We start from the raw sequence: 24,497 nt of genomic DNA, 5'->3' as shown, positions 1-24,497 counted from the left end.
CAGATGTGAAAATCTTGTTGTTTTCTATCAAGTCATACATATAAGAGAGTCGCAAAAATGTGAAACAATGACATTCTCCTCACTATTTTTATTTCAATATATATTTTATTGATTTTTTACAGAGAGGAAGGGAGAGGGATAGAGAGGTAGAAACATCGATGAGAGAGAAACATCGATCAGCTGCCTCCTGCACACCTCCCACTGGGGATGTGCCCATAACCAAGGTACATGCCCTTGACCAGAATCAAACCTAGGACCCTTCAGTCTGCAGGCCAATGCTCTATCCACTGAGCCAAACTGGTTACCGCACTATTTTTTATTTTAAAAAATATAATCTCCTTTCATGAAATGTTATTTATTTTAATAGGTGTATTATTAGTAATAGGTGTATTATTGTTTAAGTTCATTAAAATAAATATACTTTAAATTTCACAGTTTTAATTTCTAATATAGTAAATACTGATAGTTATAACCCATATAAACAAAAAAGCTTTTTGAAGTCCTGAATAATTTTTAAGAGTATAAAGAAGTTCTGAGACCAAAATATTAAGAACTGCAGGTATAGACTAAAGAAATTAGATTACAAATTATAGTTACTTTGTAAATTCCTCTATACTAAAAATCAGGGACTGCTGTTTATAGGTGAACTGCGGACTTCCTCTTGTTCTCATAAATAAAGTTTTATTGGAACACAGCATGCCCATTTGTTATATATTGTCTATGGCCAATTCAGTGCGATAATGGCAGAGTTGAGTCATTGAGACAGAGGCTGTATGACTCAAAAAGCATAAAATATTTACTCTGCATCTTTATAGAAGTTAATTAATTCTACTCTATCGTATAGAATCTCTGTGTACAGTTTTTAAAGAGAAATGTATTTCTCTTCTTTGATTACTCAAGTATTCTTCTTACCTATACATATCAAATCAATCTTGATGATCAATGAGGAGACAGATAATATAGCTATATTGCACAAAATCAATAAATATTTACTGATAATCTGTGTTTAAGATACTGTGCTAAGTATTGGGGATATACTAGTAATGTTGAACAAAATAGACATTGGTATTATCCTCACGGAGATGATATCTTATTTACTTGGGCTCATTTTTGCTTTGTTTCTTAATGTTAGATCACTCCTATCTTGAATATACTGCTGCTTTATGAATCTTTGTCTAGACTAGAGACACCAACTGTCAGAAATATGCAGATATCCTGATTGATTGTGGCCACTGGAATGGAAGTCTATGAGCTACCAAATTTCTATTTAGAAAACGTGTGACATTTCAAACCAGTGTGGATGAGGTAGATTCAACAGTATCCATTTATTAGTTCAACAAAAATTTATTAAGAAAATTTTATATACTAGACTCTATGCTTTTATATGACTCCCATCCTCTTATTTACCATGTAATTAGGCTGCATCATGCCATGGTTAGAAAAGGGAAGGAGGGATTGTTATTATTATATTAGGATACTATTACTTCTGAATTCTAGTCCTTCAATGAGTTGTGTAGATGGCTATGGAGAAAAGATTGCTAACTTTATTTTTTGCTCAGTGCCCAGAATAAGGTGGCAATAATTTTATTTCATATCTCTTTTGTTGAATTTCAGAGGTGAAATTCAGTTACAAGAAAAATCATATTCCCAGAGAAGTTTAGAGTTAGAAGATATTCAGCTTATTCAAATTTTAAATTAAGTGGTTTGCCTAAGATAATACACCTAGTTTGTGGAGGACTTGGAACTAGAATCCCAGACATGAGCTCTCTCCACTGAACCACACTGTTTACTTTCTTTTCCAAAATGTTTACTGTGAAAGAGACACATGTAATCTACTGTCTTGCCAGGACAAAAACATGAAATTAAAATACATCCATGATGAGATCATGTCTCTGAGTGTTCAAAATAATTCTTTAGTATAATCATTCATAGGGGAAGTAGATCCCCAAAGCAGTGACAAGGAGAGGCAAAAATAAGCATTGTTTTATGGAGTGGGATAATTGACAAGAGGAGGGTGAGGCAGAAGTCAAATTACTAAGAAATCTATGAGTACATGACTGGAAAACCAACAAACAATAACACTGTCTTTGTAACAAAAGAGCTGATTCAAATTGTTACTCAAGGAAGTACCTTATCATCTTTAAGCTTCAGGTTTCCTATATGTAAAAATGCCTACCCATAAAACTGTTGTAAGGGTTACAGATGATAATTGCAAAACACTTAACTCAGTTCCTGACATAGAGTAAGCATCAATTAAAAGTGAGTATTAGCACTAGTGTGAATTAATTTTCCTGTTATCACTTTTAATGATCCAAATTTAATTGGGTTTATACATAAAGGTAGCAGTCTGGCAATTCTAGTATTCCAAGATTGCCCACATCTTATTTTTCAAATGGCAAAAATCCTTGAATCTTTATGAAGGTGTTTCAAGGAACCTTGAGGAAAAAGTACACTGACAAATTGATTCAATGATGTGGTCGCATTGACAAATTGATGTAAATTGGCCTTTTTGCTTTTATGTAAAAAATAATAAATTATAAAGGAATTTATAAGTAGTATGTCATCTCCATGCTTCTTATTGGAGGAATATATCATCACAATCTTATCAGTTTTGCTTCGTAGAGTAAGAATTTTTTTATTTGTGCTGCAGGTCACATACAAATGTGGGTTGAGGAGGGGAATTTTGGATCAGTTTTTTAGAAACTAACATTTTTTGCTCATCTCATACTTTAAGATCTGCATATAAGACCTGCTCTACTAAGCAATCATTTACTCACCTGAACAAAATCAAGGAAGAGGCATTTGCAAACACATTTATGGTCCCCCCTGACAATTGGATAGGAAAATAATCCAGCTTGCTCTGGTTTCAGGCCCATTGATATTCTAACGAACACTTATTGAGTACCTACTAAATGTATAGCACTGTGCTGAGCAGTGGGAATCACACTCAGCTGTTGTCCTTAAAGAAATCCATTAATTTATTCACTCAAAAATATCATAGGCATGTTGATCACCTGCAATGTGCGACAAGCAGGACATATAATAGTAAACAAGATGAATGTGGTTCAGCCAGCCAGGAGGTTGCAGTCTAATGGGAGAGACCGATTTAGTCAAACAAGTGTGTAATTATAAACAGCAGTGCCTGCTATGAGAAAAGAGTGCTGTCCTGAAAGGACATAGGAAGGAAGCCAATAGAACTTGAGGAACTGAGTTTTGATTAAAGATTTGATGGATGGGTGAGTGTTAACCAGATATAAGAAAGAAAGACAGTGACAGTGTGTGCAACGACAGTGTAGCAGAATGAATTATAGCATATCTGAAGAGCTAAAGGGTCAATGTGGCTGAAAATTAGAGATTAAGGGAGAAAAAGCTATGAAATCAGGCAAGAGAGATGGGCATGAGTTGGGTCATACAGGCTCTTGTAGGCCATGGGAAAAAGTTTCGATTTTGTTTTTCACGTGTAGAAAGAATCCATTTAAGAATTTTAAGCCATGAAGCTGTATAATTTGATCAGGGGGATCACTCTGTAAAGTACATGATTATCTAACCACTATGCTGTACATCTGAAACTAATACAAAATAATATTTAATGTAAACTATAGTTAAAAAACATAAAACTAAAAATAGGTATAAAAATGTAAAAAAATATATAGTTTTCAATCATGGATAGAGAGGTTGATCTGTTTCTGAACTAATGTGCAAAAAAGGATACCAGGTAGGGTCCTACTCAATGAGTAAAAAAATATATAGTTTTCAATCATGGATAGAGAGGTTGATCTGTTTCTGAACTAATGTGCAAAAAAGGATACCAGGTAGGGTCCTACTCAATGAGTTAGGTCAAGAAATGATAATGATTTCAACTAGGGTTGTAATAATGGTGGTAGAATACAGGGGATGGATTAGCTTCAGATAGTCCCCCTATCTCACTATCTGACCTGGGCTGTCCTTTTCAAATACTACTAATGTGTTTTCTCATCAAGGAATTCCCTACTAAGTCTACCTGGCTTAATAGTTCCCAGCCTGAGGAGGTGTTACTGTTTCCTGATATTACTATGTCTGTAATACCTTAGTAATACCTTCTATCTTTCAGTACTCTGATGTTGCTTTTTATATTAAATTCTCTTCTGATGGATTCATTGAGTCAATAGAATAAACAATTGCTTTGAATTTTAACAAAGTACTAAAAAATGCAACCACATATGTTAAGACTAGTAACTCTAAAGTTGTCATTATAGGTGTTCTGATCCCACTAATTATAATTGAAGTATTTTATTCTATTTTTAATTTTTCATTTATTGATTTGAGAGAGACAGGGAGAGAGACACACACAGAGAGAAACATCAATTTTTTGTTCCACTTGTTTATGCATTCATTGGTTGCTTCTTGTATGTGCCCTGACTGTGGATCGAACCTGCAACCTTGGCATGTGGGGATGATGTTCTAACCAACTGAGCTACCCGACCAGGGCACCACTAGTTATAATTTAAGAGAAAAAAGACTAAAAATCTAAAATGGCAAAATCAGATCTGATATTCATAGATTTTAGAGCTGGTAGAGGGAAAAGAAATATAACGCAGTTCTCACCACTTTCCAAGATTTTTTTAAGGTGAAAAAACAACACCAGAGATCCAGAGATGTTAATTGACTTGTCAAAGGTCACAGAGGTGTATATTTGCAGAGGCAATTCAATTACTCCAAATTTTCTTTCTTAAAACTGAGAGAGACCATGATAGTTTACTTGAACTATATATTATAATCAGAATATCATGATTTTCAATACAATATATTGATTATATACATCAACATTTTCTAAAAATGTAATTTATATTGGAACATATATAAAAAGCTGTAGTTAGTAGGTGAGAGACCACAATGGGAAAAAAACAACTACAAGGGTGAGCTATAAAATGGAGCCAGGAATGGAGTTAATAAAAATAATGCACACCTCTGAGTCCTCACACAATGGCAGTGGGTGGCCCGTGTAACAGTGGGGAACTATAACCCACCCCACCATTATTTTGACATTGTTTCTGTAAATACTAACTCTGACTAGTATGTAGCTTGTAGATAAAGAGCATGTTTGTATAAGAATCCTAAGAACTAACTTCAGAAAGTACAAACTCTGACCTTCAGTCATCACAGCTCTAAGAGAATTGCTGACCTTCAATGGTAAAACCAGGATGACATAGAACTAGGATGATGAAGACCAAGATGACGCACACCAGACCCCTACGTGACCAGTTTCAAGATCCTTATCGGAATGAACTGTGCTGGTCTGCACGTAGAGAACTTTTCAACCCCTCCTCTTGATTTACTTGAACTGCTTTGCCTCCCCCTCTTTATAAAAATCTTTTTATGCACTGAGATGGGCTTTGAAACAAGTGTCCCCCATCTCCTTGGGTGATCTGCACTTGAATAAACCTCTTTTCTTTTTCACCAGCATCTGTCTCACGAAGTTTGGTTTTTGTGGTGGCAGACAGCTGGACTTGGGTTCCAGTCACAACTGCAGCTTCAACTCTAAGCTTTCTAAATCTTTTCTCAAAGAAGGCAAATCTCAACTGGATCAGGTGCATTGATGGCTCTCAACTCTGGCTGTGCATTAGAATCACCTGGGGATATCTAGAATGTTGATTCCCAGGCCAAAATTAGACAAGTCGTATCAGAACCATTGGGGGTTGTGTCCAACTTTCAGTATTTAAAAACATCTCCCCAGGTAGTTCTAATGTGTAGTCAGGATAGAAAGTTATTGAGATATTTGCTAGAGTCTAGACCAGGGGTGGGCAAACTTTTTGACTCGAGGGCCACAATGGGTTCTTAAACTGGACCGGAGGACCGGAACAAAAGCATAGATGGAGTGTTTATGTGAACTAATATAAATTCAAAGTAAACATCTACACTAATAAAAGAGAAAAATGGTAATTGGCGTACGACGATACCCTTTTCATTGGCTAATCAGGGCTATATGCAAATTAACTGCCAACTATGATTGGCAGTTAACGGCCAACTAAGATTGGCAGTTAACGGCCAACTAAGATTGGCAGTTAACTGCCAACTAAGATTGGCAGTTAACTGCCAACAAGATGGCGGTTAATTTGCATATGTAGGCACAATGCAGGGAGGCGAAAGGGAAAGCAGGAAGAAGCCCCCTGCCACTGACAGTGATCGGAAACCCAGGGGGGAGCTAAGAGCTGCCCCCCAGCCATGATCGGAGAATCAGGTGCCTTTTCCGCCCTGGCCAGTGATAGCAGGAAGTAGGGGTGGAGCCAGCGATGGGAGCTGGGCACGGTCGAAGCTGGCAGTCCCGGGAGCTAGGGGGTCCCTTGCCTGGGCCTAAAGCGAAGCCCACGATCGCGGGGCCGCTGCAGCTTCGGGTCCCCGCTGCCCGAGCCGGACGCCTCAGCCAGAGGCGTTAGGCCTGGGCAGGGGCGGAGCCTGCAACTGCGGGGAGCTGGGGGTCCCCTGCTCAGGCCTGACACCTCTGCCGGAAGCCTCAGGCCTGGTCAAGGGGCCAATCCGGTGATTGGTGATCGGAGGGTGATGAGGGTCAACTCCTCTGGCTGAGGCATCAGGCCTGGGCGGGGGGCTGAGCCGGGGATTGGGGGGATATGATGGTCCCCTTGCCCAGGCCTGAAGCCTGGGTCAGAGGCGTCAGGCTTGGGCGGGGGGTGGAGCAAGCGATCAGAGGGAGATGGGGGTCCCCTGCCCAGGCATGATTCCTGGGCCAGAGGCCTCAGGCCTGGGCGGGGGCCAGAGCCAGTGATCGGGGGGAGATGGGGGTCCCCTGTCCAAGCCTGACACCTCTGGCGGAGGCGTCAGGCCTGGGCAAGGGGCCGATCAGGTGATCAGAGGGTGATGGGGGTCTACGCCTCTGGCTGAGGCATCAGGCCTGGGCAAAGGGCAGAACCAGCAATCGGAGGGGTCTGGGGGTCCCCTGCAAGGCCTGATGCCTGGGCCAGAGGCATCAGGCCTGGGCTGGGGGCAGAACCAGTGATGGGGGGAAATGAGGGTCCCCTGCCCAGGCCTGACACCTCTGTCAGAGGCGTCAGGCCTGGGCAAGGGGCTGATCCTGCGATTGGAGGGTGATGGGGGTCAACGCCTGAGGGCTCCCAGTATGTGAGAGGGGGCAGGCTGGGCTGAGGGACACTCCCCACCACACACACACACCCAGTGCACGAATTTCGTGCACCGGGCCCCTAGTCATTACATAAAAGGGTACGGTTTTTTTTGTTTGTTTGTTTTTTAGTTTTATTCATTTCAAATGGGCGGGATCTGGCCCGTGGGCCCTAGTTTGCCCACGGCTGGAGAGTGACCTACCATCACTTACTTGTTGTAAAACAAATATAAACAAGAAAAATCTAACTAATGTTCCCAGAAGAAGCACCACTATTCCTGTTAAAAAGAAGAGGGGGAAATGTAATATCCTCTTAAAAAGAAACTGAATAATGGCGAAAAAAGAAAGAAAGGAAGGAAGGAAGGAAGGAAGGAAGGAAGGAAGGAAGGAAGGAAGGAAGGAAAAAAGAAAGAAAGAAAGAAAGAAAGAAAGAAAGAAAGAAAGAAAGAAAGAAAGAAAGAAAGAAAGAAAGAAAGGAGAAAGAAAGAAAGGAAGAAAGAAAGAAAGAAAGAAAGAAAGAAAGAAAGAAAGAAAGAAAGAGAAGAACCCAAGATCTTTACGAAAATACATATAAACTTTCATAAATATGTTTTTCTGCACTTAGCTTTTAATAGAGGTTGAGTGGTAGCTATTTCAAATTACCAAGTAAATAGATCTTTAAATGAAAATTTAGTGTTGGCATTCTTTTGTGAAATTTGGCAGCCAGAATGACATGTGCCCAATAAGAAGGCCATCATGAGATCCTGGCCTAATTGTTGTTTTTTCCCTTTGTGTTCTGATGGATTTGCTCTGGGTCACCCACATTCAGACCCTGCTATGGCTAATGATACATATTTATAAGACAGCTCACCCAGGGCTATTCTTAAAGTCTAAGAATCTAAGGGAAACTAACTATACATAATTGCTAAAAGCACGGATTTGAAATCAGATGAACCTAGGATCAAATCCTGAGTCCCTGCTTACTATCCATTAACCTCGGGCAAGTTATTTAACGTATTTTTTAAAAATTCTTTATTGCTTAAAGTATTACATATATTTCCTTTTCCTCCCATTGACCTATCCCCTGTCATTCCCACCACCCAGCACATGCCCTCACCCCCCTACTGTCTGTGTCCATGGGTTATGCTTATATGCATGCATACAAGTCCTTTGGTTGCTCTCTAACTCCCTCCCCCCATTCCCTCTGAGGTTGGATGGTCTGTTCGATGCTTCTATGTCTCTGGATCCACTTTAGTTCATCAGTTTATGTTGTTCATTATATTCCACAAATGAGGGAGCTTATGAGATATTTATCTTTATCTGAGCAGCTTATTTCACTTAGCATAATGCTCTCCAGATCCATCCATGCTGTTGCAAATGGTAAGAATTCCTTCTTTTTTATAGCAGCATAGTATTCCATTGTGTAGATGTACTACAGTTTTTTAATCCACTCATCTGCTGATGGGCACTTAGGCTGTTTCCAAATCTTAGCTATTCTAAATTGCACTATGAACATAAGGGTGCATATGTCCTTTCCAATTGGTGTTTCTGGTTTCTTGGGATATATTCCTAGAAGAGGGATTACTGGGTCAAATGGGAGCTCCATTTTGGATTTTTTGAGGAAACTCCATACTGTTTTCCACAGTGGCTGCACCAGTCTGCATTCCCACCAGCAGTGACCCTTAGCTTCCTTATCTCTAAAATGCTGATAATAATAGTACCTACCCCATAGGTTATTGTAAGAACCAAATGAAATGTGAATAATTTTTCCTGTCATATAGTATATTCTCAATTAATATCAACAACTTAAGAAAATCATGTATTGATTAGGCAAAAATCAAATCTTATATTAGCCCACTCTAACTAATTGAGCTAATGACATGGCTAGGTAAGCATTCTGGCTAAAGTTCTTTTATTGTCTTAGGGTGGAAACCTTTCCAAAGTCATCTACACCAACCTTGTGTTTTTAAATTAGCAAATCTCAGCAAGTATTCCATTTTGCAGTATTTTGTTTTTTACCAAAATGTCCAAATTTTTTTCTCAATTCACTCATGACCTCCTATTTTGTTCTAGTCTTTTCCTGCTGCGGGTCCTTGGCATTTTTTTGTTTTTAGTACTTTGGACTTACCAAACTTGTATGCCTCTGAGTCAGTGTCAGAGCTCTTGAAGAACTTTGGCTCATAAGATAAACTGATCTGACTTCAGCCTTTTCTAACTGAAACTAGTGCTATAGCAGGCCCATTATAGATGGTCCACACTATCCTCTTTTAAGGGAGGTTTAAAACTGAAGCAAGGGGGTAGCTGGAACATGTGAGAATATCAATCTTGAACATGTAACAAGGTTGAAAATAGCCCCATCTTATAGTTTCATTGGGTATGTTTTCTAATAGTATGTTACATAATGTAGTTCAGAAGTTAATTCATTTAGACTGATTTAAATAAATCTGTTCTGCTAAGTCATCTGTTGATCTAAAACAAAGTTGTCATTTTTTTTTTATAATTTTCTTTTTTCCCTGAAGGGTGCATTTATTTCCCCCCCCAACTTTATTAAGATACTAGAGGCCCTTGTCCTGACTGGTTTGGCTCAGTGGATAGAGCGTTGTCCTGCAGACTGAAGGGTCCCAGGTTCGATTCCAGTCAAGGGCATGTACCTTGGTTGCAGGCATATCACCAATAGGGGGTGTGCAGGAGGCAGCTGATTGATGTTTCTCTCTCATCGATGTTTCTAACTCTCTATCCCTCTCCCTTCCTCTCTGTAAAAAATCAATAAAATATATTTTGAAAAAATGATATTAGAGGCCCAGTGCACAAATTCATGGAAGGGGGGGGGGGTCCAGCTGGCCCAGCCCCAATTGGGGCAGATCAGGGCTGGGCCTTTCAGGAGGAGGAGACATGGGAGGTTGGCCGGCTGGCCCGGGCCCAATCAGGACCAGGCTGGCTGGGGGGAGGGGCCACTGCAATTGGCCAGCAGGCCCCACCCTTGATTGGGGTGGGGGGGCCATTTAGGGCTGGGGATGGACATGGGGAGGTGCTGTGGGTGGTGGGCTGGCTGGCCCCACCCCCAAATTGGGTGTGTGGGGTTGATCTGGGGTAGAGCTGGCTGAGGGAGGGGCTGCAGGCCGATCAGGGTGGTGGGGACCCATCAGGGGTGGGATCAGCCTGGGGGAGGAGCTGCAGGCAGTTTGCCAACTGGCCCTGCCCCTGATTGTGGTGGGGGGCCTGATTCTGGGTGGGGCCAGGCAGGAGGAGGGGCTGCAGGAGGTTGGCCAGCCAGCCCCGCCCCCTATTGGGGTGGGGGGTGATCAGGGGTGGGGCCAGCTGGGGGGAGGAACTAGGGGGTCAGGCCTCACCCCCTGATCAGGCTGGTTCACTGGCTGCAGTGGGTGTCATAGCGACCAGTTGTTCAGGTCGTTATGGCATTCCAGTTGCTGGCTTTTTATGTATATAGATAGCTGACATATAACACTGTACTAGTGTAAGTTTAAGGTGCAAAACATGCTGATTTTATACATTTATATATTGCAAAATGATTACCATTGTAGTGTTAGCTAACAACTCCATCACATCACATTTTTACTATTTCTTTTTTTTGTGTGTGGCACAAGCATCTAAAATCTACTCTCTTAGCAACTTTCAAGTATATAACATATTACTGTTAACTCTAATCACCATGCTTTATACTGGATCAGATTCCCAGAATTGTTTTTATCTTATAACTGGAATTTTGTACCTTTGACCAACATCTCTCCATTTCCTCACTTGAGCCCCTGGCTACCATAACTCTACAATCGCTATGAGTTTGGCTTTTTCAAATTCAATGTGTAAGTAAAATTATACAGTATTTGTCTTTCTCTTTCTGACTTATTTTACTTAGGATAATGCTGTAAGGTCCATCCATGCTGTTGCAAATGGCATTTGCATGGATTTTCTTTTTTGTGGTTGAATTTTATATATATACTAGAGGCCCGGTGCACAAAAATTTGTGCACTCAGGGGGGAGAGGGGGTCCCTCAGCCCAGCCTGTGCCCTCTCGCAGTCTGGGACCCCTCGGGAGATAATGACCTGCTGGCTTAGGCCTGCTCCCGGAAGGCAGAGGGCAGGCCCAATCCCTAGGTGCGGCCCCTGGTCGGGCTCAGAGCAGGGCCAATTGGGGAGTTGGGGCGCCGCCCCCTGTCACACACAGAGCAGGGCGGATCAGGGGGTTGGGGCACTGCCACTGACACACTCAGGGCAGGGCCGATGGGGAGGTTATGGCTCTACCCCGTCACACACAGAGCAGGGCCGATCAGGGGGGTTTGGTCGCTGCCCCCTGTCACGCTGATCCCAGTGCTGGGAGGCCTCGCCGCTCCGCTGATCCCAGTGCTGGGAGGCATATTACCCTTTTACTATATAGGGTAGAAGCCTGGTGCACAGGTGGGGGCCGGCTGGTTTGCCCTGAAGGGTGTCTTGGATCAGGGTGGGGGTCCCCACTGGGGTGCCTGGCAAGCCTGGGTGAGGGGATGATGGCTGTTTGCAACTGGTCACACACCCTTCAGGGTTGGGGTCCCCACTGGGGTGCCTGGCCAGCCTGGGTGAGGGGCTGAGGGCCGTTTTCAGGCTGGCGGGTGACTGAAGCTCCCAACCTGTCCTTTTTTTCTTTTTTTTTCATTCTGGGCCAGCTTTAGCTCTGAGGCTCAGCTCCAGCTATGAGACTTCTACTGCTGAAAGCAGGTTTCTGGCCTTTGTTTACCTTCTGTATTTGAAACAATGTTGCGGTCCTGCTGGCTGAAGCCTGGGGTTTTGTTTAGCTTCTATTTTTGTAACATAGTTGCGTAGAGTGCAGCTGAGAGGCCGGCAAGGCAGGCGGGGAAGCTTGGCTTCTTCCATCACTAAAGCAAGCAAGCCTCATGTTAGCTTCCAGCTGCCTGGCTGCCGGCCGCCATCTTGGCTCTCAGTTAATTTGCATATTGCCCTGATTAGCCAATGGGGAGGGTAGCGGTCATACACTAATTACCATGTTTCTCTTTTATTAGATAGGACTAGAAGCCCGGTGCACAAAAATTTGTGCACTTGGGGGGAAAAGGAGGTCCCTCAGCCCGGCCTGTGCCCTCTCGCAGTATGGGACCCCTTGGGAGATACGACCTGCTGGCTTAGGCCTGCTCCCGGGTGGCAGAGGGCAGGCCCAATCCCTAGGTGCAGCCCCTGGTCGGGCTCAGAGGAAGGCCGATTGGGGAGTTGGGGGGCTGCCCCCAGTCATGCACAGAGCAGGGCAGATCAGGAGGTTGCGATGCCCCCCCCAGTCACGCTCAGGGTAGGGCCAATTGGGGGATTGGGGCACCGCCCACTGTCACACTCAAGGCAGGGTCGATGGGGAGGTTGCGGCGCCACCCCCTGTCACTCGCAGAGCAGGGCCCATCAGGGGGGTTGGGGCTCTGTACCCTGTCATGCACAGAGCAGGGTCAATCAGGGGGTTAGGGAGCTCCCCCCTGTCATGCACAGAGCAGGGCAGATCAGGAGGTTGCGATGCCCCCCCCAGTCACGCTCAGGGTAGGGCCGATTGGGGGGTTGGGGCACTGCCCCCTGTCACACTGAAGGCAGGGTCGATGGGGAGGTTGCGGCACCACCCCCTGTCACGCACAGAGCAGGGCCAATCTGGGGGTTGAGGATCTCCCCCCTGTAACTCAGAGAGTAAGCCCGATAGGGGAGTTGGGGACCGCCCCCTGTCACACACAGAGCAGGGCGGATCAGGGGGTTGGGGCGCCACCCTCTATCACCCACAGAGCAGGGCCAATCAGGGGTTTGGGGCGCCACCACTCTCACACTCAGGGCAGGGCCGATGGGGAGGTCATGGCTCTACCCTGTCACACACAGAGCAGGGCCCGTGGGGGCGGGGGGGTTGGGTTCCTGCACCCTGTCACACATAGAGCCGCAGGGCTATCAGAGGTTGGGGAGCTCCCCGTATCAGGCACAGAGCAGGGCTGATCAGGAGGTTGGGGCACCTTCCCCTGTCACGAACAGAGCAGGGCAGATAGGGAGGTTGTGGCCCCACCCCCTGTCACACACAGAGCCGCAGGGTGATCAGGGGGTTTGGGTGCTGCCCCCTGTCACGCTGATCCCGGTGCCGGGAGGCATATTATCCTTTTACTATATAGGGTAGAGGCCTGGTGCATGGGTGGGGCTGGCTGGTTTGCCCTGAATGGTGTCCTGGATCAGGGTGGGGGTCCCCACTGGGGTGCCTGGCCAGCCTGGGTGAGGGGATGATGGCTGTTTGCAGCTGGTCACACACCATTCAGAGTGGGGGTCCCCACTGGGGTGCTTGGCCACCCTGGGTGAGAGGATGATGGCTGTTTGCCGTTGGTCACACACCCTTCAGGGTTGGGGTCCCCACTGGGGTGCCTGGCCATTCTGGGTGAGGGGCTGAGGGCTGTTTGCAGCTGGTCACCCACCCTTCAGGGTGGGGGTCCCCACTGAGGTGCCTGGCCTGTCTGGGTGAGGGGCTGAGGGCTGTTTTCAGGCTGGCAGTTGACTGAAGCTCCCAACCGCTCCTTTTTTTCTTTTTTAATTCTGGGCCAGCTTTAGCTCTGAGGCTCCAGCTCTTAGGCCTCTGCTGCTGAAAGTTGGTAATCGAAACAATGTATAACTCCAGCTCTGACTCCAGCTCTGAGATCCTAGCTCGCTGAAAGCTGGTTTCTGGGTTTTTTTTTTTAGCTTCTATATTTGTTAAAATGTTTCAAACTGCAGGCTCAGAGGCCTGAAAGGCAGGTGGGGAACGTTGGTTTCCTCCGTCACTGAAGCAAGCAAACCTCATGTTAGTTTCAAGCTGCCTGGCTGCCGGCCACCATCTTGGCTGACAGTTAATTTGCATATCTCCCTGATTAGCCAATGGGAAGGGTTGCGGTCGTACGCCAATTACCATGTTTCCCTTTTATTAGATTAGACTAGAGGCCTAGTGCATGAATTCGTGCACGGGTGGGGTCCCTCTGGGTGGCCTGCAGGGATTGGGCTGAAACCTGGAGTCCAATGCTCCCTGCAGCTCCTACCTGCCACTCCCACTCATCCTGGACCCACTGTATCTGCCTTGGACTTGCACCCAATCAGTCCCGATTGGGAGAGGCTCAGGCTGCCGCAGCAGCGCTCGCCAGCCATGAGCCTTGCATCTGGCACCTTCTCAAGGGGAGTGGCCTGCAGGATTGGGCTGAAATCAGTTCTCTGATATCCCCTGAGGGGTACCAGATTGCGAGAGGGCACAGGCCAGGCTGAGGGACCCCACCAGTGCATGATTGGGCTGGGGAGGGACTGTAGGAGGGCTCCAGGGCATGCCTGGTCTATCTCGCTCAGTTCTGATCAGCTGGACCCCAGCAGCAAGCTAACCTATCAGTTGGAGCATCTTCCCCCTGGTGGTCAGTGCACATCATAGTGACTGGTCAGCCAGTTGACTGTTTCCCCCTGGGTGGTCAGTGCACATCATAGTGAGTCGTTGAGCAGCCTCAGCATATCATTAGCATATTACACTTTGATTGGTTGTCTGGTTGTTCTGCCGTTCAATCTATTTTCATATTACTATTTTATTATATAGGATATATATATATATATATATATATATATATATATATATATATATATATATCTTGCTTTTATATATATATTGCTTTTTATCCCTTCATATGTTGATGAACACTTGGGTTGTTCCATTCTTTCAGAAATTTTATTAATTTTTAATTTTTCAATTATAGTTTACAGTTATTATCATTTTGTATTACAGGTATATAGCATAGTGGTTAGACAATCATATACTCTACAAAGTGTTCCCCTGATGTTTCCAGCACCCACGTGGTATCATACATAATTATTATAATTTATTGACTATATTCTCTATGCAATACTTTACATTCCCATGACTATTTTGGACTTTTCAATCTGTAATTCTTAATTTCTTCACCTTTTGTTATCCAGTTCCCCAAACCCCCTTCCCTCTTCCAACCATCAGTCTGTTCTCTGTGTCTATAAGTCTGTTTCTTTTTTGTTTGCTCTTTTATGTATATTGTTCTTTAGATTCCACATATAAATGAAATCATATGGCATTTGTCTTTCTCTGATTGACTTATTTTACTTAGTATAATACTTTCTAGGTCCATCCGTGTTGTCATGAATGGTAAGATTTTATTCTTTTTTTATATGGCCAAGTAATATTCCATTGTATATATGTACCACCACCTTTTTATCCATGGTGTATTGATGGGCACTTGGATTGCTTCCATATCTTGGGTATTGTAAATAATGTAGCAATGAACATAAGGAAGGATATATTCTTTTGAATTAGTGTTTTGGGTTACTTTAGGTGTATACCCAAAAGTGGAATGGCTGGGTCATAAGGCACTTTCATTTTTAATTTTTTGAGGCACCTATACTGTTTTTCCTAGTGGCTGTACCACTCTGTATTCCTACTAACAGTGCACAAGGGTTTCCTTTCTCCACATCCTTGTCAACACTTGCTGTTTGTTGATTTATTGATGATAGCCATTTAGGGAGGTGTGAGGTAATATTCACTGTGGTTTTGATTTGCATTTCTCTGATGATTAATAACATTGGGTATCTTTTGGTATGTCTATTGGCCACCTATATGGCCTCTTTGGAGAAGTGTCTGTTTAGGTCCTTTGCCCACTTAAAAAAAAATGGAATACTATTTATGTATGTATGTATGTATGTATGTATGTATGTATGTATGTATGTATTTATTTATTTTTGTTTCCCTTGCCCTAGAAGATATGTCAGAAAAGAAAAATATTACTAAGAGAAATGACAGAGAATTTACTGCCTACGTTTTCTTCTAAGAGTTTTATGGTTTTGGTTCTTACATTTTAGTCTGTAATCCATTTTGAGTTTATTCTTGCATATGGTATAAGAACATGGTCTAGTTTCATTTTTTAAGCATGTATCTGACCAATTTTCCCAACACTACTTATTGAATAGACTGCCTTTAACCCATTGAATGTTCTTGTCTATTTTGTCATAGATTAATTGATCATATAAGCATGGGTCTATTTCTGGGTTCTCTATTCTGTCCCATTGATTTAAGTGTCTGCATTTCCAGTACTGTTATGTTTTGATTACTATAGCCTTGTAGTATAGTTTGATATCAGGTAGCATGACACATCCAACTTTGTTCTTTCTCAAGATTACTGTGGCTAATTGGGGTCTTTTGTGGTTTTACATAAATTTTTGGATTATTTGTTCTAGTTCTGTGAAAAATACAATTGGTATCTTCATCAGGATTGCATTGAATCTATAGATTGCTTTGGGTAACATGGACATTTTAATGATGTTAATTCTTCCTATTCATGAATGTAGTTTATGCTTCCACTTATTTGTTTCTTCTTCAGTTTCTTTCTTCATTATCTTTTAGTTTTCAGAATACAGGTCTTTTACCTCCTTGGTTAAATTTATTCCTACTTATTTAATTTTTATGCAAGTGTAAATGGATATTTTTTAGTTTTTCTTTCTGATAGTTCATTATTGGTGTATAAAAATGCAACTGATTCTGGATATTTATTTTGCATCCTGCTACATTAATAAACTCATTCATCAGTTCTAGTAGTTTTTTTGGTGAAATCTTTAGGGTTCTTGATATGTAGTAACATGTCATCTGGACATAAAGTAAAACAAAGTTTTAAAGAGCCTTTTATTTGCCTAAGGATTGAAATGCTTCTTTCTTCCTCAACTGATTACTGGGATTACATTTTAATGGCCAGAGTTATCTCAGTAAGTCTGTTTAATTTGAAACCATGATAAACTATTTGATAATAACTATGATAAAGCAATTTCTTTTCATGTTTAGTTTCCTTACCCAAATATTTGCTATACTGACATTTCTAATGGATTAGGGCTACCGTTTATTGCACTTCTACTATTTATTAGCTACTATTTGTGGCACTTGGCATATTTCTTTTGAAATCATCCCAACAATTTTATCAGGTAGATATGATCACCTCTCATTTTTATACAGAGAAAACAGTGTGGCTCAGAGAGATCATGTACATTTCCCAAGGTCACATATACAGGGTGTGGCTCAAATCTCTATAAGTACACAGTACTGCACTCTTTTTTAAAAAATATTTATTTGTGCATTCAAATTGTTCTGTAGTAAATGTACATTATTATTATTATTTATTATTATTATTATTTGCTAGGGAAGATAACAGTTATACACAATTCTCATCTTAAAACATCATTTTCACTTTTTCGACAGAGCAAATAAATATGCCATAAACTCCTTTCAAATTATGGGAAGTCTAATGCTAGGTATTTATCAGGTATTTTTTAAATTGTTGTCAGTACTGCAGATGTCCACCATTTACCCCTTTTTGCCCCCCTCCACCCAACCTCTGCCCCACCCCAGGCCTTCCCCACACTATAGTCTGTATTCATGGGTTATGCATATATGATCTTTGGTTAATCTCTTTCCGTCTTCTCCACCCTGCCCCCCCACCCCCACTGAGATCTGTTATTCTGTTCTATGCATTCATGCCTCTAGACCAGTGGTTCTCAACCTTCTGGCCCTTTAAATACAGTTCCTCATATTGTGACCCAACCATAAAATTATTTTCGTTGCTACTTCATAACTGTAATGTTGCTACTGTTATGAATTGTAATGTAAATATCTGATATGCAGGATGGTCTTAGGCGGCCCCTGTGAAAGGGTTGTTCAACTGCCAAAGGGGTCGCGACCCACAAGTTGAGAACAGCTGCTCTAGACCAATATTGTTCATCAGTTTATTTTGTTCATTCCGTTCCACTTATAAGTGAGATCATGTATTATTTGTCTTTCTCTAACTGGATTACTTCACTCAGTAGAATACTCTTCAGGTCCTTCCATGCTATTGCAAAGGGTAAGAGCTCCTTTTTTACAGCCACATAGTATTCCATTGTGTAAATGTACCACAGCTTTTATAGCCACTCATCTATTGATGGCCAATTGGGCTGTTTCCAGATCTTAACTATTGTAAACAATGCTGCTATGCACATAGGGGTGCATATATTATTTCTGATTGGTGTTTTAGGATTCCTAGGATATACTCCCACAAGTGGGATTGCTGGGGTAAATGGCAGTCCCATTTTTTAAAATTATTTTAATTTAAATTCTTTATTGTTGAAAGTATTACATATGTCTCCCCACCCCCCATTGACCTCTCCCCAGTCACTCCTGCCCTCAGCAAATACCCTTGCCCTCCTACTATCTGTGTCCGTTGGTTATGCTTATATGCATGCATACAAGTGCTTTGGTTGATCTCTTACCGCCCTCCCCCAACCTTGGCAGTTCCATTTTTAATTGTTTGAAGAAACTCCATACTGTTTTCCACAGTGGCAGCACCAGTCTGCATTCCCACCATCAGTGTACTAAGATTCCCTTTTCTCTACATCCTCACCAGCACTTGTCATTTGTTGATTTGTTGATGATCGCCATTCTGATAGGTGTGAGGTGAAACCTTGTTGTCATTTTAATTTGCATCTCTTTGATGATTAGTAACATTGAGCATTTTTCATTTGTCTATTGGCCATCTGTATGTCCTCTTTGGAGAAGTGTCTGTTCAGATCCTTTGCCCATTTTAAAATTTGATTGTTTGTCCTCCTGGTATTGAATTGTATGAGTTCTTTGTATGTTTTGGAAATTAACCTCTTATCAGATGTATCATTAGCAAATATGTTCTCCCATACAGTGGGTTCCCTTTTCATTTTGATGCTGGTTTCTTTTTCTGTGAAGAAGTTTTTTGGTTGGTTTAGTCCCATTTATTTTCTCCTTTGTTGTTCTAGGAGATGTAGTGGCAAAAATTCTGCTATGTGAAATATGTTAGATTTTACTGCCTAGGTTTTCTTTTAAGATTTTTATAGTTTCATGACTTACAATTTTTTAAAATATGTTTTTGCTGATTTTAATTTTTTTCAGTATTTTTTCAAGAAAAACTATTTTAAGTAGAATAATGTTACATGCAATAAACAATATCTCAAGAAAAATGATTTTAAATATGATAATGTTATATGAAATAAACACCAATTCAAGAAAAATTATCTTACATATAATATTACATGCAATAAACATTAATATTTCAAGAATAAAAGGATTTTAAGTATAATAATATTATCAAAACTGTACCAACATAGTATGATATCACAAAAGTTATAGGAAATATTAAAAATCTGCAAATAACAGGATTACTTCTATTATATTCTAGTATATATATATAGATATATTTTTTCTCTGGCTCTATTTTTGTTCATCAGTTTATGTTGTTCATTATATTCCACAAATAAGTGAGATCATATGATATTTATCTTTCTCTGACTGGGTTATTTTGCTTAGCATGATACTTTTAAAGTCTATTTAGTCAGATATGAGTATTGCTACTCCAGCTTTTTTTTTTCTTTTACATTTTCATGGAAATTTTTTTTCTATCCCTTCACTTTCATCCTGTGTGTGACTTTTGTTTTGAGGTGGGTCTCTTGTAGAGAGCATATAGTTGGGTTATGTTTTTGTATCCATTCAGCTACCCTACACCTTTTGATTGGTGCATTTAATCCTTTTACATTTAGGGTTATTATTGAGAGGTACTTTATTTATAGCCATTTTAATTCTGTATGGCTATGTTTCTCTCTCTGTTTCTTCTTCTCAGCAATCCCTTACAGCAACCCCTTTAGCATTTCTTGTAATGCTGGCTTGGTGGTGGTGATGAACTCTTTAGCTTTTTTTTTTTTTTTTGTCTGGTAAGCTCTTTATTTGACCATATATTTTGAATGATAGCCTTGCTGGATATAGTAATCTTGGTCTCAGATCGTTGCTTTCCATTACCTTGAGTACTTCATGCCATTCCCTTCTGGCCTGTAGAGTTTCTCATGAGAAATCAGCTGCCTTTAAGATTCTCTCTGTCTTTAAATTTTTAGCATTTTAATTATGATGTGTCTGGGTGTGGGTCTGCTTGGGTTCTTCTCGTTTGGTTTTCTCTGTGCCTCCTGAACTTGTGTGACTTTTCCTTTGTCAGATTAGGGAAGTTTTCTACCATTATTTCTTCAAACACCTTCTCTATTCCTTTCTCCCTTTCTGCCTCTTCTGGCACACCTACTATTCTAATATTGTTACTTTTCACATTTTCCCACAGCTCCCTTAAGCTGTCCTCCTGTTGTTGTTTTTTAATTTTTTTTATTTTTATTTTTGGTTTTCTAATTGAGTGATATTTTCAACTCTGTCTTCTAATTCACTGATTCAATCCTCAGCTTCCCCTAATCTGTTGTGTATTCCTTCCAATGTGTTCTTTATTTGTGTTATGTCATTCTTTATTTCAGACTGTTCTTTTTTTCATAGTTACTATATCTTTTTTCATACTATTGAGCATTTTTAACATCATTACTCTGAACTCTGTTTCAGATAAATTTCTTATCTCTGCTTCATTTTTCTCTTCTTCTGGAGAATTTGCTAGTTTTTTCATTTGTGGGTTGTTGCTTTGTTTCCACATTTTGGTTGTCTGGGTTTGTGACTATGTTTTAGGTAGATCTGTTTTTGCTGATTTTTAGAGAGAGAGGAAGGGAGAGGGATAGAGAGATAGAAACATTGATGAGAGAGAAACATCATCAATTGGCTGCCTCTTGCTTACCCCAACTGGGGGATAGAGCCCACAACCCAGGTATGAGTCCTGACCAGGCATTGAACTGTGATTTCTTGGTTCATGGGTCAATGCTCAACCACTGAGCCACACAGACCAAGCTAAGTCTTTTATTCATTTTGAGTTTATTCTTATATATGGTGTACAGTGGTGGTCTAGTTTCATTTTTTTTGCATGTACCTGTTTACATGTGTTTTATCCTCTTGTTGAATAGATCCGTTTAGTATTATGTAGTGACCTTCTTTGTCTCTTATGACCTTTGTTTTGAAGTCTATCTTGTCTGATATAAGTATTGCTATTCCACCATTTTTTTGCTTCTATTTACATAGAATATTTTTTCCCCATCATGTTGGGTATTTTAGAGTAGAAGTAACACAGTGATGTTGAAAACAATTGTGAGACTCTCACTCTAATCACTTCTCTTTATTTGTTTATATAATTTCTTTTTATTTTTAAATTAAATTTATTGGAGTGACTTTGGTTAATAAGATTATATAGGTTTCAAATGTACAAGTTTATGATGCATGATCTGTATATTGCTTTGTGTGCCCATCACTCATAGTCAAATCTTCTATCACCATATATTAGGCTCCCTTTATCTTTTACTCCTCCCTTCACCCCCTTCCCTCTGGTGGTTACCATACTATTTTCTGTGTCCACGAGTTTCCGTTTTATGTCACACATATTAGTAAAATCATATGGTTCTTAGCTTTTTATTTAGCATAATATTCTCAAGGTCCATCCATGTTGTCACAAATGGTAATATTTCATCTCCTCTTATGGCTGAGTAGTATTCCATAGTATATATGTACCATATTTTCTTTATTCAAAATGGCACATGCTCACTGTATGTTTGAATAATACAAATATGTATCAAATAGCAATTAGAAATTTCTTCACCTTTCCAGTGGCATCCTTGTCTCTAAATAAAATCTCCCATTAATATTTTAGTGTATGGCCTTCTAGATTTTTCTACCCAAACATAGCCCTTCCTTCTTCCACACACTTTGGAGAAACATGTTGCCCTTTGTAACTAAATTATATTTTCAAAAGTTTTAAAATATGCCTAACCATATTCCTGCCCTAGGAAAGAGGAGAATTACAGTATTATTAATCTCAAGACTTCGACTGGGAATAATACTATGAGTTAACTTCCTCAGTTTTTCTGTGGGTTTTACTCCTATTTATTCCCTGCTACATTTCCTGCTAATTCCATTGTCAATGTTGGGATTTGCTAGATTGATTAATGGCTCCTTTGCTTTCTCTTGATGCCAGTTTCCTGCTCTCCTCCTGACAATTTATTCCTGGATCCATGTTGTAACTGACTGATCTAGTCCTTGATCTCTGTTTCCCACCTGCTTCCAGATCCTCTTAAAATCAAAGTCTTCTTATACCCCATTCTTTCAACTCTGGATCTACCTGATGATGCCATGAATTTTGTGGAAAAATATATTAGTTATTTGCCTGTGCCTTATTCATACACTATTTAATGGTTATAGACTTATCACAAATGATTTTCTATTTTCGTTTTCTGTTGCATAAAGTACTTCCTTTTATTGGTCATAAAACCACCTTGTTTAAGTTACAAGGAGTGTTTCCTAAGTCTAATGTTAATGTGTATCTAGTGATGTTAGAGTCACAGTTTTTATCCCTGTTTACATTAACTTCACAATGTTACCACTCAAATCCTATTGTGTTGCCACAGACTCCACTGATATCTTAGGTCACAAGGGGTCACAAAGGGAAATTCTTTTCAATGACCACAAATTATTCCACCCAAATTAGACCCCAAATCCCAACCAAGCTTTTAGAGTTATGCACAATAGAGTCCCCACCTATTCTCTGATCTCTTTTCTATTATTCCCTTACATGTGTACTTTTATATCCAGCCTAACAGGATTATTTACTCTTCTTTAGTCATGCCCTATTTGTTTTTGAACTATAAGCTCTTGCCATTCCTCTTCCTGAAGCACCTTTCACCTATCTAACTGTGATTTGTGATAAGTTCTTGATCTTCAAACTTTGCTCAAAGCTCTAGCATGGATGTTGACCTGAATTCTTTGCAAACACCCCCCTTTACTTCTTACCAGAAAGCCTCTTCTGTAGCCCAAATGGTCTATTGATCTTCCCACACCATCCAATGCATATGTCTGCTGCTGTGATTTTATTAATGATGTTTACTGTGCTGGAATCTTGTGACACTGAGGAGAGCTCATCAACAGTTACAAATCAGAGAAAAGAGAGGTGTTTGGGCATTCAGAAGAAACTTGTAGTTGGAAGGATTAGGAAAGCATTTCAGATATGAACTATGGGTAAGATTTTAACAGGCAGGTATGGGAGAGTTCTTCATGAGCAGGGACTACATTGATCCTACCTAAAAGCTTTTCTGTAAGATCAGGAACAAGACCACTCTTGTCACTCCTATTCAACGTAGTGCTGTAAGTTCTAGCCAGAGAAATTAGGAAAGAGAAAGAAATCAGAAAAGAAGTACAATTGTCTGTTTTTGCACATAATATGAATTTGTATTAAAAAACCCTAAAGACTCCACCCAAAACTGTTTGAAAAAATAAATGTGTTCAGTAAAGTTGCAGAATACAAAATCAACATACAATGTCAGTTGCATTTCTATACCTACTAGTATACACAAACTATCTTAAAAAAGTAAACAATCACATTTAAAATTGCATAAAAATATAAAACTTTTAAATATAAATTTAATCAAGGAAGTGAAAGATCTGTACCTAGAAATCTATAAGAAATTAATAGAGAAATTAAAGAAGACACAAATAAATGGAAAGATATCTCATGCTTATAAGCCAGATAATTAATATTGTTAAAATGTCCATACTATGTAATGATATCTGTAGATTAAATGTAATCTCTGTCAAAATTCTAATGACATTTTTCACAGAAATAGGAAAAACATTCCTATAATTCATATGAAGCAAAACAAACAAACAAACAACCTCCCATATATCCCAAGTCATCCAGAGAAAGAAGAACAAAACTGGAGGCATTCTATTTCCTTATTTTAAACTTTATTGCAAAGCTATAGTGATAATAATGTATTATATTGGTTAAAAAATGAATGCATAAAGCAACAGAAGAGAATTCAGAGCCCAGAAATAAACCACACATATACAGTCAACTAATATTTGACAGGGGAGTCACGAATACACAATGGGGAATGAATAGTTTCTTCAACAACTGCTACCTAAGAAAGCTAGATATTCATTTGGAAAAGAATGAATTGAAGCCCTATTATACTCTATTCACAAAAATTTACTTGACATGGATTAAAGACTTAATTGCATGGTCTGAAACTGTAAAACTTCTAGAGGAATACACATAGAAAAAGTTAATTGACATTGGTTTTGGCAATGATTTTTTTTATATGACACCAAGTGTGCAAGCAACAAAAGTAGGAATAAACAAGAGTCATTGCATCAAACTGAAGCACTTCAGAAAAGGAAACAATCAGAAAAATGAAAAGTTAACTCATGGAGTGGGTGAAAATATTTGTAAACCAGTTCTGATATGTGAGTAAAATCCAAAGCATATATGGAAGCCCTACAACTCAAGAGCAAATTGTGGGAAACCGCCCTTTGTCTTCACTAGCAGAGCAGTGCAAACAAGGATCCGGGAACGCTGGTGAACCTTGAACCCATGGCAAGGGCCTCAGTTATGCACCGATTGTCTAGTCCTGAAAATGGGGGTTCAAGCTCTTTCCTGATCAAATAGTCTCAGAGTAAATCCTTCTAATATTTACTGACCTTTAAG

This window comes from Myotis daubentonii, chromosome X (assembly GCF_963259705.1).
Source record: "Myotis daubentonii chromosome X, mMyoDau2.1, whole genome shotgun sequence".
NCBI lineage: Eukaryota > Metazoa > Chordata > Mammalia > Chiroptera > Vespertilionidae > Myotis > Myotis daubentonii.
This window is presented reverse-complemented; position numbering follows the sequence as displayed.